At 47.1% G+C, this 17,245-nt stretch overlaps 20 non-coding genes and 1 pseudogene across 20 annotated transcripts; all 21 read right to left on the bottom strand.

Annotated features, from left to right (window-relative positions):
- Positions 1-81: 81 nt before the first annotated feature.
- On the bottom strand, positions 82-272 carry LOC128623764 (U2 spliceosomal RNA). Its single transcript, XR_008388660.1, has one exon. It is a non-coding gene; the product is annotated as a U2 spliceosomal RNA (small nuclear RNA).
- Positions 273-459: 187 nt separating this feature from the next.
- On the bottom strand, positions 460-574 carry LOC128623797 (U5 spliceosomal RNA). The gene has a single exon (XR_008388679.1). It is a non-coding gene; the product is annotated as a U5 spliceosomal RNA (small nuclear RNA).
- Positions 575-1,082: 508 nt separating this feature from the next.
- LOC128623765 (U2 spliceosomal RNA) lies at positions 1,083-1,273 on the bottom strand. Its single transcript, XR_008388661.1, has one exon. It is a non-coding gene; the product is annotated as a U2 spliceosomal RNA (small nuclear RNA).
- Positions 1,274-1,460: 187 nt separating this feature from the next.
- Positions 1,461-1,575, bottom strand: LOC128623798 (U5 spliceosomal RNA). Its single transcript, XR_008388680.1, has one exon. It is a non-coding gene; the product is annotated as a U5 spliceosomal RNA (small nuclear RNA).
- A 504-nt stretch (positions 1,576-2,079) lies between these two features.
- LOC128623773 (U2 spliceosomal RNA) lies at positions 2,080-2,269 on the bottom strand. Its single transcript, XR_008388669.1, has one exon. It is a non-coding gene; the product is annotated as a U2 spliceosomal RNA (small nuclear RNA).
- Positions 2,270-2,454: 185 nt separating this feature from the next.
- LOC128623799 (U5 spliceosomal RNA) lies at positions 2,455-2,569 on the bottom strand. Its single transcript, XR_008388681.1, has one exon. It is a non-coding gene; the product is annotated as a U5 spliceosomal RNA (small nuclear RNA).
- Positions 2,570-3,074: 505 nt separating this feature from the next.
- Positions 3,075-3,265, bottom strand: LOC128623766 (U2 spliceosomal RNA). The gene has a single exon (XR_008388662.1). It is a non-coding gene; the product is annotated as a U2 spliceosomal RNA (small nuclear RNA).
- A 188-nt stretch (positions 3,266-3,453) lies between these two features.
- On the bottom strand, positions 3,454-3,568 carry LOC128623738 (U5 spliceosomal RNA). Its single transcript, XR_008388638.1, has one exon. It is a non-coding gene; the product is annotated as a U5 spliceosomal RNA (small nuclear RNA).
- Positions 3,569-4,072: 504 nt separating this feature from the next.
- On the bottom strand, positions 4,073-4,263 carry LOC128623767 (U2 spliceosomal RNA). Its single transcript, XR_008388663.1, has one exon. It is a non-coding gene; the product is annotated as a U2 spliceosomal RNA (small nuclear RNA).
- A 187-nt stretch (positions 4,264-4,450) lies between these two features.
- On the bottom strand, positions 4,451-4,565 carry LOC128623739 (U5 spliceosomal RNA). The gene has a single exon (XR_008388639.1). It is a non-coding gene; the product is annotated as a U5 spliceosomal RNA (small nuclear RNA).
- Positions 4,566-5,069: 504 nt separating this feature from the next.
- On the bottom strand, positions 5,070-5,260 carry LOC128623768 (U2 spliceosomal RNA). The gene has a single exon (XR_008388664.1). It is a non-coding gene; the product is annotated as a U2 spliceosomal RNA (small nuclear RNA).
- A 187-nt stretch (positions 5,261-5,447) lies between these two features.
- On the bottom strand, positions 5,448-5,562 carry LOC128623740 (U5 spliceosomal RNA). The gene has a single exon (XR_008388640.1). It is a non-coding gene; the product is annotated as a U5 spliceosomal RNA (small nuclear RNA).
- A 502-nt stretch (positions 5,563-6,064) lies between these two features.
- On the bottom strand, positions 6,065-6,255 carry LOC128623769 (U2 spliceosomal RNA). Its single transcript, XR_008388665.1, has one exon. It is a non-coding gene; the product is annotated as a U2 spliceosomal RNA (small nuclear RNA).
- A 187-nt stretch (positions 6,256-6,442) lies between these two features.
- Positions 6,443-6,557, bottom strand: LOC128623741 (U5 spliceosomal RNA). The gene has a single exon (XR_008388641.1). It is a non-coding gene; the product is annotated as a U5 spliceosomal RNA (small nuclear RNA).
- Positions 6,558-7,061: 504 nt separating this feature from the next.
- On the bottom strand, positions 7,062-7,252 carry LOC128623770 (U2 spliceosomal RNA). Its single transcript, XR_008388666.1, has one exon. It is a non-coding gene; the product is annotated as a U2 spliceosomal RNA (small nuclear RNA).
- A 187-nt stretch (positions 7,253-7,439) lies between these two features.
- Positions 7,440-7,554, bottom strand: LOC128623742 (U5 spliceosomal RNA). The gene has a single exon (XR_008388642.1). It is a non-coding gene; the product is annotated as a U5 spliceosomal RNA (small nuclear RNA).
- A 505-nt stretch (positions 7,555-8,059) lies between these two features.
- On the bottom strand, positions 8,060-8,250 carry LOC128623771 (U2 spliceosomal RNA). Its single transcript, XR_008388667.1, has one exon. It is a non-coding gene; the product is annotated as a U2 spliceosomal RNA (small nuclear RNA).
- A 187-nt stretch (positions 8,251-8,437) lies between these two features.
- LOC128623744 (U5 spliceosomal RNA) lies at positions 8,438-8,552 on the bottom strand. Its single transcript, XR_008388643.1, has one exon. It is a non-coding gene; the product is annotated as a U5 spliceosomal RNA (small nuclear RNA).
- Positions 8,553-9,058: 506 nt separating this feature from the next.
- On the bottom strand, positions 9,059-9,249 carry LOC128623772 (U2 spliceosomal RNA). The gene has a single exon (XR_008388668.1). It is a non-coding gene; the product is annotated as a U2 spliceosomal RNA (small nuclear RNA).
- A 187-nt stretch (positions 9,250-9,436) lies between these two features.
- LOC128623745 (U5 spliceosomal RNA) lies at positions 9,437-9,551 on the bottom strand. Its single transcript, XR_008388644.1, has one exon. It is a non-coding gene; the product is annotated as a U5 spliceosomal RNA (small nuclear RNA).
- A 421-nt stretch (positions 9,552-9,972) lies between these two features.
- Positions 9,973-10,067, bottom strand: LOC128623792 (uncharacterized; annotated as a pseudogene).
- Between the last annotated feature and the right edge of the window lie 7,178 nt (positions 10,068-17,245).

A 17,245-nucleotide genomic window follows, 5' to 3' on the forward strand; every position in this document is an offset into this window, starting at 1 on the left:
TGTCCAATCGTTTAACATGATTATTTATTTATTTATTTATTTATTTATTTCCTTCCTTCCTTCTTTCATTTGACCCCTTTGAAAAGGTGCACCGCTCCTGGAGGTACTGCAATACCAGGTCGATGCGTGGAGCGGACGGAGCAAGCCCCTCTTCCGGCTCCTCGCTCTAAAAATCCGTTTAATATAAAGTCCTCGGATGGAGGACGTATCAGGTATTAAACTGATAAGAACAGATACTACACTTGATCTTAGCCAAAAGGCCGAGAAGCGATAACCCGTTATGGCCTCTGGCCTAACGAGCACCAGCTGGCAGAGCCTCCACTCCTGGACGACATGCGTGACCATGCGCTTGAAGACCTTGCGCAGAGAGGATCGAGCAACTAGGCACCACGCCCAACCGACCTTGCATCCCAAAGCCAAACTCCTTCCCTCTCTTACGTTAAACTGTAAAACAAATACAGCTTTGCCACAGCAAAGCTCACAAAAATAAGCTGAACTCGTCAACGTTCCCCTCCACGGAAATCTTTAGTAAAAGGCGAAAGATTTATGCGTGAATGAAGAGAAACCCGAGCTATACAGGAAGTCGGTCCAGGCCTCCGAAACTCCATCGCAGGCCTAGAAATCCGGTCTAGGGTAGGTTGGCTTGCGCCGGCCCCTTACACCTGCACAGCCTTGATAGCTACAGATGTAGGATTGGTCTAGAGCTGGATGTGGGCTGTGGTTTGTATTAAAACCTAATAGGTCCCCTCCCTTTTCCCATTAAGTACATCTGAAACCTTTACGACTGACACCTGTTCCATTTTGTACAATTAAATATACAAATTTTTTTTTTTTTTTTTTTTTTTTTTTTTTTAAGTACCATATGTCACTTTGTTTTTTTTCCCTACTTTTTTTCCCCCCTCCTTCTTCTAACCCTACTTTGTATTAAAAACCTATTAGGTCCCCTCCCTTCGCCCATTAAGTACATCTGAAACAGTCACGATTGACCCCTGTTCCATTTTGTCCAATCGTTTAACATGATTATTTATTTATTTATTTATTTATTTATTTCCTTCCTTCCTTCTTTCATTTGACCCCTTTGAAAAAGGTGCACCGCTCCTGGAGGTACTGCAATACCAGGTCGATGCGTGGAGCGGACGGAGCAAGCCCCTCTTCCGGCTCCTCGCTCTAAAAATCCGTTTAATATAAAGTCCTCGGATGGAGGACGTATCAGGTATTAAACTGATAAGAACAGATACTACACTTGATCTTAGCCAAAAGGCCGAGAAGCGATAACCCGTTATGGCCTCTGGCCTAACGAGCACCAGCTGGCAGAGCCTCCACTCCTGGACGACATGCGTGACCATGCGCTTGAAGACCTTGCGCAGAGAGGATCGAGCAACTAGGCACCACGCCCAACCGACCTTGCATCCCAAAGCCAAACTCCTTCCCTCTCTTACGTTAAACTGTAAAACAAATACAGCTTTGCCACAGCAAAGCTCACAAAAATAAGCTGAACTCGTCAACGTTCCCCTCCACGGAAATCTTTAGTAAAAGGCGAAAGATTTATGCGTGAATGAAGAGAAACCCGAGCTATACAGGAAGTCGGTCCAGGCCTCCGAAACTCCATCGCAGGCCTAGAAATCCGGTCTAGGGTAGGTTGGCTTGCGCCGGCCCCTTACACCTGCACAGCCTTGATAGCTACAGATGTAGGATTGGTCTAGAGCTGGATGTGGGCTGTGGTTTGTATTAAAACCTAATAGGTCCCCTCCCTTTTCCCATTAAGTACATCTGAAACCTTTACGACTGACACCTGTTCCATTTTGTACAATTAAATATACAAATTTTTTTTTTTTTTTTTTTTTTTTTTTTTTAAGTACCATATGTCACTTTGTTTTTTTTCCCTACTTTTTTTCCCCCCTCCTTCTTCTAACCCTACTTTGTATTAAAAACCTATTAGGTCCCCTCCCTTCGCCCATTAAGTACATCTGAAACAGTCACGATTGACCCCTGTTCCATTTTGTCCAATCGTTTAACATGATTATTATTTATTTATTTATTTATTTATTTCCTTCCTTCCTTCTTTCATTTGACCCCTTTGAAAGGTGCACCGCTCCTGGAGGTACTGCAATACCAGGTCGATGCGTGGAGCGGACGGAGCAAGCCCCTCTTCCGGCTCCTCGCTCTAAAAATCCGTTTAATATAAAGTCCTCGGATGGAGACGTATCAGGTATTAAACTGATAAGAACAGATACTACACTTGATCTTAGCCAAAAGGCCGAGAAGCGATAACCCGTTATGGCCTCTGGCCTAACGAGCACCAGCTGGCAGAGCTCCACTCCTGGACGACATGCGTGACCATGCGCTTGAAGACCTTGCGCAGAGAGGATCGAGCAACTAGGCACCACGCCCAACCGACCTTGCATCCCAAGCCAAACTCCTTCCCTCTCTTACGTTAAACTGTAAAACAAATACAGCTTTGCCACAGCAAAGCTCACAAAAATAAGCTGAACTCGTCAACGTTCCCCTCCACGGAAATCTTTAGTAAAAGGCGAAAGATTTATGCGTGAATGAAGAGAAACCCGAGCTATACAGGAAGTCGGTCCAGGCCTCCGAAACTCCATCGCAGGCCTAGAAATCCGGTCTAGGGTAGGTTGGCTTGCGCCGGCCCCTTACACCTGCACAGCCTTGATAGCTACAGATGTAGGATTGGTCTAGAGCTGGATGTGGGCTGTGGTTTGTATTAAAACCTAATAGGTCCCCTCCCTTTTCCCATTAAGTACATCTGAAACCTTTACGACTGACACCTGTTCCATTTTGTACAATTAAATATACAAATTTTTTTTTTTTTTTTTTTTTTTTTTTTTTAAGTACCATATGTCACTTTGTTTTTTTTCCCTACTTTTTTTCCCCCCTCCTTCTTCTAACCCTACTTGTATTAAAAACCTATTAGGTCCCCTCCCTTCGCCCATTAAGTACATCTGAAACAGTCACGATTGACCCCTGTTCCATTTTGTCCAATCGTTTAACATGATTATTTATTTATTTATTTATTTATTTATTTCCTTCCTTCCTTCTTTCATTTGACCCCTTTGAAAAGGTGCACCGCTCCTGGAGGTACTGCAATACCAGGTCGATGCGTGGAGCGGACGGAGCAAGCCCCTCTTCCGGCTCCTCGCTCTAAAAATCCGTTTAATATAAAGTCCTCGGATGGAGGACGTATCAGGTATTAAACTGATAAGAACAGATACTACACTTGATCTTAGCCAAAAGGCCGAGAAGCGATAACCCGTTATGGCCTCTGGCCTAACGAGCACCAGCTGGCAGAGCCTCCACTCCTGGACGACATTGCGTGACCATGCGCTTGAAGACCTTGCGCAGAGAGGATCGAGCAACTAGGCACCACGCCCAACCGACCTTGCATCCCAAAGCCAAACTCCTTCCCTCTCTTACGTTAAACTGTAAAACAAATACAGCTTTGCCACAGCAAAGCTCACAAAAATAAGCTGAACTCGTCAACGTTCCCCTCCACGGAAATCTTTAGTAAAAGGCGAAAGATTTATGCGTGAATGAAGAGAAACCCGAGCTATACAGGAAGTCGGTCCAGGCCTCCGAAACTCCATCGCAGGCCTAGAAATCCGGTCTAGGGTAGGTTGGCTTGCGCCGGCCCCTTACACCTGCACAGCCTTGATAGCTACAGATGTAGGATTGGTCTAGAGCTGGATGTGGGCTGTGGTTTGTATTAAAACCTAATAGGTCCCCTCCCTTTTCCCATTAAGTACATCTGAAACCTTTACGACTGACACCTGTTCCATTTTGTACAATTAAATATACAAATTTTTTTTTTTTTTTTTTTTTTTTTTTTTAAGTACCATATGTCACTTTGTTTTTTTCCCTACTTTTTTTCCCCCCTCCTTCTTCTAACCCTACTTTGTATTAAAAACCTATTAGGTCCCCTCCCTTCGCCCATTAAGTACATCTGAAACAGTCACGATTGACCCCTGTTCCATTTTGTCCAATCGTTTAACATGATTATTTATTTATTTATTTATTTATTTATTTCCTTCCTTCCTTCTTTCATTTGACCCCTTTGAAAAGGTGCACCGCTCCTGGAGGTACTGCAATACCAGGTCGATGCGTGGAGCGGACGGAGCAAGCCCCTCTTCCGGCTCCTCGCTCTAAAAATCCGTTTAATATAAAGTCCTCGGATGGAGGACGTATCAGGTATTAAACTGATAAGAACAGATACTACACTTGATCTTAGCCAAAAGGCCGAGAAGCGATAACCCGTTATGGCCTCTGGCCTAACGAGCACCAGCTGGCAGAGCCTCCACTCCTGGACGACATGCGTGACCATGCGCTTGAAGACCTTGCGCAGAGAGGATCGAGCAACTAGGCACCACGCCCAACCGACCTTGCATCCCAAAGCCAAACTCCTTCCCTCTCTTACGTTAAACTGTAAAACAAATACAGCTTTGCCACAGCAAAGCTCACAAAAATAAGCTGAACTCGTCAACGTTCCCCTCCACGGAAATCTTTAGTAAAAGGCGAAAGATTTATGCGTGAATGAAGAGAAACCCGAGCTATACAGGAAGTCGGTCCAGGCCTCCGAAACTCCATCGCAGGCCTAGAAATCCGGTCTAGGGTAGGTTGGCTTGCGCCGGCCCCTTACACCTGCACAGCCTTGATAGCTACAGATGTAGGATTGGTCTAGAGCTGGATGTGGGCTGTGGTTTGTATTAAAACCTAATAGGTCCCCTCCCTTTTCCCATTAAGTACATCTGAAACCTTTACGACTGACACCTGTTCCATTTTGTACAATTAAATATACAAATTTTTTTTTTTTTTTTTTTTTTTTTTTTTAAGTACCATATGTCACTTTGTTTTTTTTCCCTACTTTTTTTCCCCCCTCCTTCTTCTAACCCTACTTTGTATTAAAAACCTATTAGGTCCCCTCCCTTCGCCCATTAAGTACATCTGAAACAGTCACGATTGACCCCTGTTCCATTTTGTCCAATCGTTTAACATGATTATTTATTTATTATTTATTTATTTATTTCCTTCCTTCCTTCTTTCATTTGACCCCTTTGAAAAGGTGCACCGCTCCTGGAGGTACTGCAATACCAGGTCGATGCGTGGAGCGGACGGAGCAAGCCCCTCTTCCGGCTCCTCGCTCTAAAAATCCGTTTAATATAAAGTCCTCGGATGGAGGACGTATCAGGTATTAAACTGATAAGAACAGATACTACACTTGATCTTAGCCAAAAGGCCGAGAAGCGATAACCCGTTATGGCCTCTGGCCTAACGAGCACCAGCTGGCAGAGCCTCCACTCCTGGACGACATGCGTGACCATGCGCTTGAAGACCTTGCGCAGAGAGGATCGAGCAACTAGGCACCACGCCCAACCGACCTTGCATCCCAAAGCCAAACTCCTTCCCTCTCTTACGTTAAACTGTAAAACAAATACAGCTTTGCCACAGCAAAGCTCACAAAAATAAGCTGAACTCGTCAACGTTCCCCTCCACGGAAATCTTTAGTAAAAGGCGAAAGATTTATGCGTGAATGAAGAGAAACCCGAGCTATACAGGAAGTCGGTCCAGGCCTCCGAAACTCCATCGCAGGCCTAGAAATCCGGTCTAGGGTAGGTTGGCTTGCGCCGGCCCCTTACACCTGCACAGCCTTGATAGCTACAGATGTAGGATTGGTCTAGAGCTGGATGTGGGCTGTGGTTTGTATTAAAACCTAATAGGTCCCCTCCCTTTTCCCATTAAGTACATCTGAAACCTTTACGACTGACACCTGTTCCATTTTGTACAATTAAATATACAAATTTTTTTTTTTTTTTTTTTTTTTTTTTAAGTACCATATGTCACTTTGTTTTTTTCCCTACTTTTTTTCCCCCCTCCTTCTTCTAACCCTACTTTGTATTAAAAACCTATTAGGTCCCCTCCCTTCGCCCATTAAGTACATCTGAAACAGTCACGATTGACCCCTGTTCCATTTTGTCCAATCGTTTAACATGATTATTTATTTATTTATTTATTTATTTATTTCCTTCCTTCCTTCTTTCATTTGACCCCTTTGAAAAGGTGCACCGCTCCTGGAGGTACTGCAATACCAGGTCGATGCGTGGAGCGGACGGAGCAAGCCCCTCTTCCGGCTCCTCGCTCTAAAAATCCGTTTAATATAAAGTCCTCGGATGGAGGACGTATCAGGTATTAAACTGATAAGAACAGATACTACACTTGATCTTAGCCAAAAGGCCGAGAAGCGATAACCCGTTATGGCCTCTGGCCTAACGAGCACCAGCTGGCAGAGCCTCCACTCCTGGACGACATGCGTGACCATGCGCTTGAAGACCTTGCGCAGAGAGGATCGAGCAACTAGGCACCACGCCCAACCGACCTTGCATCCCAAAGCCAAACTCCTTCCCTCTCTTACGTTAAACTGTAAAACAAATACAGCTTTGCCACAGCAAAGCTCACAAAAATAAGCTGAACTCGTCAACGTTCCCCTCCACGGAAATCTTTAGTAAAAGGCGAAAGATTTATGCGTGAATGAAGAGAAACCCGAGCTATACAGGAAGTCGGTCCAGGCCTCCGAAACTCCATCGCAGGCCTAGAAATCCGGTCTAGGGTAGGTTGGCTTGCGCCGGCCCCTTACACCTGCACAGCCTTGATAGCTACAGATGTAGGATTGGTCTAGAGCTGGATGTGGGCTGTGGTTTGTATTAAAACCTAATAGGTCCCCTCCCTTTTCCCATTAAGTACATCTGAAACCTTTACGACTGACACCTGTTCCATTTTGTACAATTAAATATACAAATTTTTTTTTTTTTTTTTTTTTTTTTTTTAAGTACCATATGTCACTTTGTTTTTTTTCCCTACTTTTTTTCCCCCCTCCTTCTTCTAACCCTACTTTGTATTAAAAACCTATTAGGTCCCCTCCCTTCGCCCATTAAGTACATCTGAAACAGTCACGATTGACCCCTGTTCCATTTTGTCCAATCGTTTAACATGATTATTTATTTATTTATTTATTTATTTATTTCCTTCCTTCCTTCTTTCATTTGACCCCTTTGAAAAGGTGCACCGCTCCTGGAGGTACTGCAATACCAGGTCGATGCGTGGAGCGGACGGAGCAAGCCCCTCTTCCGGCTCCTCGCTCTAAAAATCCGTTTAATATAAAGTCCTCGGATGGAGGACGTATCAGGTATTAAACTGATAAGAACAGATACTACACTTGATCTTAGCCAAAAGGCCGAGAAGCGATAACCCGTTATGGCCTCTGGCCTAACGAGCACCAGCTGGCAGAGCCTCCACTCCTGGACGACATGCGTGACCATGCGCTTGAAGACCTTGCGCAGAGAGGATCGAGCAACTAGGCACCACGCCCAACCGACCTTGCATCCCAAAGCCAAACTCCTTCCCTCTCTTACGTTAAACTGTAAAACAAATACAGCTTTGCCACAGCAAAGCTCACAAAAATAAGCTGAACTCGTCAACGTTCCCCTCCACGGAAATCTTTAGTAAAAGGCGAAAGATTTATGCGTGAATGAAGAGAAACCCGAGCTATACAGGAAGTCGGTCCAGGCCTCCGAAACTCCATCGCAGGCCTAGAAATCCGGTCTAGGGTAGGTTGGCTTGCGCCGGCCCCTTACACCTGCACAGCCTTGATAGCTACAGATGTAGGATTGGTCTAGAGCTGGATGTGGGCTGTGGTTTGTATTAAAACCTAATAGGTCCCCTCCCTTTTCCCATTAAGTACATCTGAAACCTTTACGACTGACACCTGTTCCATTTTGTACAATTAAATATACAAATTTTTTTTTTTTTTTTTTTTTTTTTTTTTAAGTACCATATGTCACTTTGTTTTTTTTCCCTACTTTTTTTCCCCCCTCCTTCTTCTAACCCTACTTTGTATTAAAAACCTATTAGGTCCCCTCCCTTCGCCCATTAAGTACATCTGAAACAGTCACGATTGACCCCTGTTCCATTTTGTCCAATCGTTTAACATGATTATTTATTTATTTATTTATTTATTTATTTCCTTCCTTCCTTCTTTCATTTGACCCCTTTGAAAAGGTGCACCGCTCCTGGAGGTACTGCAATACCAGGTCGATGCGTGGAGCGGACGGAGCAAGCCCCTCTTCCGGCTCCTCGCTCTAAAAATCCGTTTAATATAAAGTCCTCGGATGGAGGACGTATCAGGTATTAAACTGATAAGAACAGATACTACACTTGATCTTAGCCAAAAGGCCGAGAAGCGATAACCCGTTATGGCCTCTGGCCTAACGAGCACCAGCTGGCAGAGCCTCCACTCCTGGACGACATGCGTGACCATGCGCTTGAAGACCTTGCGCAGAGAGGATCGAGCAACTAGGCACCACGCCCAACCGACCTTGCATCCCAAAGCCAAACTCCTTCCCTCTCTTACGTTAAACTGTAAAACAAATACAGCTTTGCCACAGCAAAGCTCACAAAAATAAGCTGAACTCGTCAACGTTCCCCTCCACGGAAATCTTTAGTAAAAGGCGAAAGATTTATGCGTGAATGAAGAGAAACCCGAGCTATACAGGAAGTCGGTCCAGGCCTCCGAAACTCCATCGCAGGCCTAGAAATCCGGTCTAGGGTAGGTTGGCTTGCGCCGGCCCCTTACACCTGCACAGCCTTGATAGCTACAGATGTAGGATTGGTCTAGAGCTGGATGTGGGCTGTGGTTTGTATTAAAACCTAATAGGTCCCCTCCCTTTTCCCATTAAGTACATCTGAAACCTTTACGACTGACACCTGTTCCATTTTGTACAATTAAATATACAAATTTTTTTTTTTTTTTTTTTTTTTTTTTTTTAAGTACCATATGTCACTTTGTTTTTTTTCCCTACTTTTTTTCCCCCCTCCTTCTTCTAACCCTACTTTGTATTAAAAACCTATTAGGTCCCCTCCCTTCGCCCATTAAGTACATCTGAAACAGTCACGATTGACCCCTGTTCCATTTTGTCCAATCGTTTAACATGATTATTTATTTATTTATTTATTTATTTATTTCCTTCCTTCCTTCTTTCATTTGACCCCTTTGAAAAGGTGCACCGCTCCTGGAGGTACTGCAATACCAGGTCGATGCGTGGAGCGGACGGAGCAAGCCCCTCTTCCGGCTCCTCGCTCTAAAAATCCGTTTAATATAAAGTCCTCGGATGGAGGACGTATCAGGTATTAAACTGATAAGAACAGATACTACACTTGATCTTAGCCAAAAGGCCGAGAAGCGATAACCCGTTATGGCCTCTGGCCTAACGAGCACCAGCTGGCAGAGCCTCCACTCCTGGACGACATGCGTGACCATGCGCTTGAAGACCTTGCGCAGAGAGGATCGAGCAACTAGGCACCACGCCCAACCGACCTTGCATCCCAAAGCCAAACTCCTTCCCTCTCTTACGTTAAACTGTAAAACAAATACAGCTTTGCCACAGCAAAGCTCACAAAAATAAGCTGAACTCGTCAACGTTCCCCTCCACGGAAATCTTTAGTAAAAGGCGAAAGATTTATGCGTGAATGAAGAGAAACCCGAGCTATACAGGAAGTCGGTCCAGGCCTCCGAAACTCCATCGCAGGCCTAGAAATCCGGTCTAGGGTAGGTTGGCTTGCGCCGGCCCCTTACACCTGCACAGCCTTGATAGCTACAGATGTAGGATTGGTCTAGAGCTGGATGTGGGCTGTGGTTTGTATTAAAACCTAATAGGTCCCCTCCCTTTTCCCATTAAGTACATCTGAAACCTTTACGACTGACACCTGTTCCATTTTGTACAATTAAATATACAAATTTTTTTTTTTTTTTTTTTTTTTTTTTTTTTAAGTACCATATGTCACTTTGTTTTTTTTCCCTACTTTTTTCCCCCCTCCTTCTTCTAACCCTACTTTGTATTAAAAACCTATTAGGTCCCCTCCCTTCGCCCATTAAGTACATCTGAAACAGTCACGATTGACCCCTGTTCCATTTTGTCCAATCGTTTAACATGATTATTTATTTATTTATTTAGAAACTGATAAGAACAGATACTACACTTGATCTTAGCCAAAAGGCCGGAAAACCCCCGGGACGTCCGTCCGATGTGCCCAGGATCCTACAAAGAGCACCGAAGATTTTCTGTGGTTGACGCATGCCCCGGTAGCCCCTATAAAAGCCGCCATGATCCGTTCAACCGCCCCAAAGTCCCCATCCGAGGCCAGGAAAAGGGTAGTATCATCAGCATATGTGGTTACTTTTGCACATACCCCTTTCCCCCGCTGGGATATGCAGCCCAAGGAAACTGTGTTCCTTCCTGAACCTGGCCAACAAAGGCTCCAGATATAGATCATACAGTAGGGGGAACATAGGGCACCCCTGTGTCACTCCTCCTGCCTGTGCAACAGCTCTCAAAAAATGGCCATTGATTCCCATGCGACTTACAGCCCCGACGTAGAGCAGCCGGATAAGAGATAGGAACTTTTCCCCAAATACCATCCGCTGTAAGGTGGCAAACAAAAAGTATGGTTTACCCTGTCGAACGCCTTTTCCTGATCCAATCCCAGTAGGGCTAAGGGCAGCTGTGTTGCTGTGCCCACGCTACTGCATCCCAGATCAGCGCAAGATTCATGCTACTTGAGCGTCCAGGCACACCACACGTCTTGTCCGGGTGCACTACTGTGCCAATCACCTTCTTTAGGCGTGGAGTCAGCACCTTAGCCAAGATTTTATAATCGGCACAGACAAGAGTGATTGGTCACCAGTTTGCTCGCTCTGCTCTCTCTCCCTTCTTATGTAAGAGCGTGATATACCCAGTCCTGGCTGACTCAGGCAGTAACCCTTTCTTGATTACCTCTTCATAAACAGCTATGATGTCTTTACTGGCCCATGGCCAAACCACTTTGTACCACTCAATGGGGAGACCATCCCCCCCGGTGCTAACCCGCCCTTGAGCAAGCGCATGGCCTCCTCCACCTCCTCTTGAGTCAGCTCGGCTTCGAGATCCTTCAGGCCCTCCTGAGCCACCTGCCGGTCGACAGCCTTCAAGAAGTCCTCTGCCTACACCTCACTCATTCTCCTTAGCTGGAACAGGTCTTTGTAGTAGGCCGCCGCCCTCTCTAACATCCCTCCCCTGGAGATGGTCAAAAGTTCTCCCTCCTTCAGGCTTTCTATATGGGACCCATGTTGCTGGACTCTAACTATCAAAAAAGAACCGCTTTGGCCTCTCATCCTGCAGCAAATGCTGCCGCCCTGCCTGCACACTGTAACTTCTGGCTTCAGCGTAAAAATGGTCTCGCAACACTCCACTAGCCTGCTTAGCCCCCCCACATATCCCCCTTAGCCCAGGAGGCCTGCACTGAGACCACTGAGCTATCTTCTCTCTTTTCTCCTTTGCCGCCTTGCAGTCCCACCACTGGCAGAACTTGGCCACTTTGCCCTTTGTGTCCTCCCACCACTCTACCTTGGTGATACAGACCACTTTCAGAGACTGCCAGCCCAAATAGATAATTTGTATAGTGCTTAAGAAGGAAGGATCCTGCACACAAGTTACATTCAACTTCCAAAATCCTGGGCCTCTTGCCCCTGCCCTCACTTCTATTTCTGCCCTCACCAAACAGTGGTCAGATGTGCAAAAATTCTGTACCTGGTAGCGGGTCACCTTCGCCCTTCTGGGTGCCAGGATGTAGTCTAGCAGAGAGGCATTCCCCCTACTATTCCTACACGTAGCCCCACCCCCGAAATCTTTTCCAACATCAACCATGTTTGCACTAGTTAGGATTCTGTTCAGGTCCTTCTCCCTCTCGAGGTTAATGTCAGTCACCCCCATGTAACAGGTCTTGTTAGTATACAAAAGGGGCTCCAGTACCTTGAAGAAATCTACCCTCTCTCCCACCCTAGTTGGAGCGTATACACAGACTGCCCTAAACACTATGCCCCTCCAGGTCCCATCTACACTTAACACTCTTCAGACACCACTGCCACTTCAGATCTCAATTCAAACTCCCATGACTTGAACGAGGTCCCCACCCCATCTGCCAAACCTTTTCCAACGCCCCATACTGAAGGTCCCACCCTCCCAAAAACAAAGCCACATCAGCCGCTGAGCGCAGATGGCACTCCCGCATGAACAAGACCTCAAAGGGCACCGCCTCCAGCGACCTGAAGACTGCTGCCCACTTTTCTGCCTGCCTACAACCCATCATGTTCAATGTAGCTATTCTAAAAATCACCCCCACAGCCCATAATTACTTATAAGTCTTCCTCCCCATCCTATACCCTTGGGGGATATCCTTTGCCCTTTTTTCCCTCCCAGCCACATTTCCAACCTCATGAAACCCTTCCACACTGCTTTGATGACCCCTTTATCCCTCTTTTACTAAGTCTAATTTCCCTTTCTTACTCGCTCCCACCCCAGTCTTTGTCCTCCTTGCCACTGTTTCCCACGACCCCCGCCAACATACTGTCTTCGGAAACGTCCGGGGCCACTTCCCCTTCCGCCCGTAACACGTAAAGGTTTTCTGCTTTCTTCTCGCGAGAATTCCATCCCCACGGCTCTTCCTGCTCCTCTGCAGTATCCTTACCAGTCCCTTTTCTGCTCCTCTTTCTCTCTTGCTTCCTTTCTATGTACATTCCACTGCTTGGGGTCCTGCGTCTTCCCTTTTTGGACTGCTCTTCCCCATCCTCCATCTTTTCCTCCCATACTCCGTCTTGGCCACCTAGCTGCGTTTCCCAGGGCTGACTTTTCTCTACTTTCTCCACCCAGGTGCCGTCTTCTATTTGGGGGCAGATCTGTCTCTCCAAATCCTCCTCCATTATATCCAGATTCACATCAACAGACTCTTTTATACTGCTGTCGTCAGCCTGCTCCTGCTCTGTACCGATGCTACTTTCCTCCTCTTCACTGTCCCTCTCCTGCCTCAGTAGCTCCTCCTCCTCTGTGGGACCTCCCTCTTGACCCATCTGTTCCAGTTCTTCTGTGAAAAGGTTAGCAAAAAACCTTTCCAGTTTGGACAGTTGCGGTACAGGTGGGCCTCACTCCTGCACAAGCTGCAGGTTTTTGGGGCTTTACACTCAGTAGCCACGTGCCCTTCACCACTGAAGAATCGGCACCTCAAACCTGTACACACATCTTTCGTATGGCCCAGAGCCCCACATCGCCAACAATAGATGGGCTGTCCAGGATAGTGCAAGAACCCCTTATGTGGCCCTAAGGCAAAACTGCCTGGAGGATGACGAAGGCCCATGGAGGCCGCCGGATCCACCTTTAGCCGTACCATAAATCTTCGCCTCCCAGTCCAAATACCAAAACGGTCCCTCAACTTTTCCACAATAGAGCAATATCGCCCAAGAAAAGCCCTGACATCCTCCTCAACAATAAACAGATTATACATATGAATGACTAGAGGTACCTCTTCCAGGGCGAAGAAAGGGTTCAGCTGGAGTCTGTTAAGCGCAGGGCTCCCAGGATTGCTGCTACACTTGTCGAAGAGGTCCGTGCACTGCCTCAAAGATGTCCAGGTAATATCCACGAAGCCCACCACAGAGAAATCCTGGAGGCAGAACACTGAAGACGGATCCACACCACGCAGGTCCCCGAGAATCTTTAGGACAACCCACTCTCTTCCAAAACGTTGCGCCACTTCATCCGTTGCATTGTCCACTAATTCCACCCGTACTGTGCTGCGAAGCCGCATCACTTGGGCCGGCTGATGATCATTGACTCTCAGCATCACACTTGATCTTAGCCAAAAGGCCGAGATAGCAACCGATTAGTGCAGAGTAGAGGCTCCAACATATGGTAAAACCCCTTTCTTTGCCCTCCACTGCAGGGAGCATAAACCCCTACAGCCCTGAATTTTCTCGCCTCCACTTTGTCCATGCACAACACCCTTCCCTGGACCATTGAAATAATCTCCTCCACCACCCAATCAAAAGTTTAAACTAGAATTCCTACCCCATCTCCCCTCACATCTCCCACCCCGCAAACCACAGGGCCCAGTTCCTTCCCCTGCCCCTCTGAACACAGGTGGCACTCCAAGTCAAAATGTACAGCCCTTAAATTTAAGTACACTGCCGCCCTTTTCCAAGGCTGTCTAATGCCCCTCACATTTAGAGAGGCTACAGGTAAAATCCTCATTTTGGCATCCAAACTCATTCCCGGATCTATCATCTCGATCACTAATTTTACCGTAACCCTTTCATGTCCATTACCCTAGAAGCCGAATCCTGAAAACCCCAAGGCTGCACAGTCATCCTGTTGAGCTCTTCCCCCACTCCTTCACCTCGTTTTCATCTCCCTTATTGTCATGCCGCCCCTTCCCTGAATATTCCTGCCCCCTCTGCTCCTTCTGACGACCTTCCAGGCTTCCTCCTTCTTCTGCCCCGTTCTCAGCCGACCACCACTCTGTCTCCAGAACCAGGCCACAACGGGGCACGACCACAACACATGCTCAACTGTCTCTTCACCTCCTCATCCATTCGGGTATAAAGGTGTACGGCTTGAACCATGCCAGTAGAGTCGTTCTCTTACCGGGAGGCACCCTAAAGCCACCAGCCAGTGCAGGTCTTTGCTGGCCCCATCCAGTCATGTGGGCTGCATAGCTGCCCACTCGACCACTGACCCACTGGGAAGGGTCTCACCAGTTTGTGCTGAGCAGCAGTCCTTCCATCTCTTATACAGCCTCCTACGATCCAACAAGAGGCCATCCATCAAACTCCAGGGCTGGTCATAGACAAAGGCCGCCGCCTTCCGGTAACGCCGTGGGCGGTCGTCCGACCATGGCAACGTCCCCCTCCAAAGTACCACTGTTTGCAGAGTAAACCTTAACCAGAACCTCGTGAACAATGACGCAATGTGGCCTTGCGTCTTCCCAACCAACTCTGCATGGAAAGCCACATACATCGCCATGGTCTTAAGAGGAGTGCAAACAACTCCTTGTCCCCCTTTCTTTCACTGTGTGAACATTCTTGCTCGGGCAATCTCACACCTTCCCCCGAAATAAACCCATTACGAATGGGATGGGGAAGGCCAGGTGATTGAGGCCTGGCAGCAGGTCGGAGTTCACCGCCAGCATCCTTCCTGTAGGGGACAGGTCCCTTCTGCCCCAGCTCTCAGCCTTGGCTTGTGTCTTCCTCAAGGCTATGTCCCAGTTCTTTTGGGCGCTGCCTTCAATCCAGACGACAACCACCAAAATCTTGAATCCCCATCCTGGCACAGAGGGAACCCCCCGGACTTTGGTCCTCTCTGCACACGCTCTTACATACAGGAACGTGGACTTACCAGGGTTTACGCGTGCTCTGGTGGCGTCTGAGAAAGCTTTCAGCACACACTCCACGGCACTGAAGTCCTTATCCCGGCCAAGAAACAATGTCATGTCGTCAGCATACACCAACACATTGGCCCTTATCCCTCCTGCAGCAGGTACATGGAATCCCTGGAACACAGGCTCTCTTCTCAGCCTCTCCACCAATGGCTCCAAGGACAACACATGGAGCAAAGCAGACAGCAGATAGCCTTGCCTGACCCCACATTGCTGCATAATCAGCTCAGAGAAGTGCCCATTTATTATTACGCGACTTCCCGCCCCTGATTATAGCGGTCAATTACGTCTGGACCAAAGCCCACCCTTTCCAACAACATGAAGAGAGACTCGTGTGAGACACGCTCAAAGGCCTTCTCTTGGTCTAAGCTTAACAAAGCCAATGGCACCCGGCGCTGCTCAGCCCATGCCAACGCATCTCCGATCAGTGCCAGCTTCATGCTGCACATCCTTCCAGGCACCCCACAGGTCTGGTCATGATGAACCACCTGGGCCATCAACTTCCTCCGACACAGGACCAATAGCTTGGCTAAGATCTTATCTGCCATCAGCAATGGGATCAGCCTCCAGTTTGCCAGATCGGTCATATCCCCATTTTTATGCAACAGGGTGATGTGCTCCACTTTCGCGGATGGAGGTAGTAGCCTCTGCCCTATTGCTTCCCTATATACGGCCAGCAAATCTGGGCAAAAGCCAACCTGCCCGGGAGCAACTCCGGTCTTCAGCGAAAACATCGCTCTTTCCACGTCTTCCAGCGAAACCTGGCCCTCCAGCTCAGATGTACCCTCCTATGGCAGCCGGCCCACAATTAGAGTCCAAGAACCCCACTGCGAAGTCCTCCCTCGACTCCCTTCTTTGGAAGAGGTCACTATAGAAAGCCCTAGCCACGCCAAGCATTCCCTCAATCGATGTCTGGACCTGGACCCCATCCTTCAGGTCCTCAATGCCCTCCGGCGGTATCTGACGCCACTAAAGAAATTGGGCGTTGGGCACTTATCTTGTTCGAGCACTTGGCTTCCTGCCTTGACCAAGTATCCCATCACACTTGGTCCCAAACTCCATTCCTGTGTTAACGGAGGTAACCCAGGTGAGGGCTGATGGAAAAGCTCCCCGGAGGGTGGAGCAATCCTGCTGGTACCGCTGGGTCCACCTGCACCTTCACCAGAAACCAGCGCTTGCCATTCCAGATCTCGAACCACCCTCTAACCTTCTCTCCTACCGATACTGTCGAGCAGTACCGACCCAGGAACACTCTGATGTCCTCATCAGCCACGAAAGGTTGTACAAATGCATGAACATGTGAAAATGGTATAGTCTTGTTTAATTTAATGCTATTGTGTAAACAGCTTTTTTTTTACTAACTTCGGGACGGTCACACTAAATCTATTTTGGCTCGAGCATCAGGTTGCACAGCATGTTGATGGATTAAAACAGTGCCACAACAGAAATAGGTTCAATTAAAATGGTGTGAACAAAGTGAAGCACTAAATCTAAAGGCAGTTAATGACAGCAGCAGCAAATGATTGTTTTATTTAGTGACTGTAGTGGTTTTCACTGAATGCTTATGCATTTGTGCAGAATTGTTCATGTCCTTTTAAACAAGCCTGTTAGCTTGATGTGTTTCTCCATCCCATTCTCTTTTTATAACATTTGTCTACTACAATTAACTTTTATCCATTTTTCAAATGCAATCTACTGTGGCTCTACTATGTCCACACGCTTGTTTTCCGTCTTTCTATATTTATCTATACGTCCTTTAATAATAATTCAAAATTAATTGAATTATATATTTTACATACTTTTGGTTTATATTGTCCCATCTGTAGTGCATGTCTGTGCAAAGAAATTTAACAAAAATGGTTAAAACATATGTGTGAATGTATGTGTGATTGTGTGCCCTGCGATGGACTGGCACCCTGTCCAGGGTGTACCCCGCCTTGTG

This window comes from Ictalurus furcatus, chromosome 19 (genome assembly GCF_023375685.1).
Source record: "Ictalurus furcatus strain D&B chromosome 19, Billie_1.0, whole genome shotgun sequence".
NCBI classification, from domain to species: domain Eukaryota; kingdom Metazoa; phylum Chordata; class Actinopteri; order Siluriformes; family Ictaluridae; genus Ictalurus; species Ictalurus furcatus.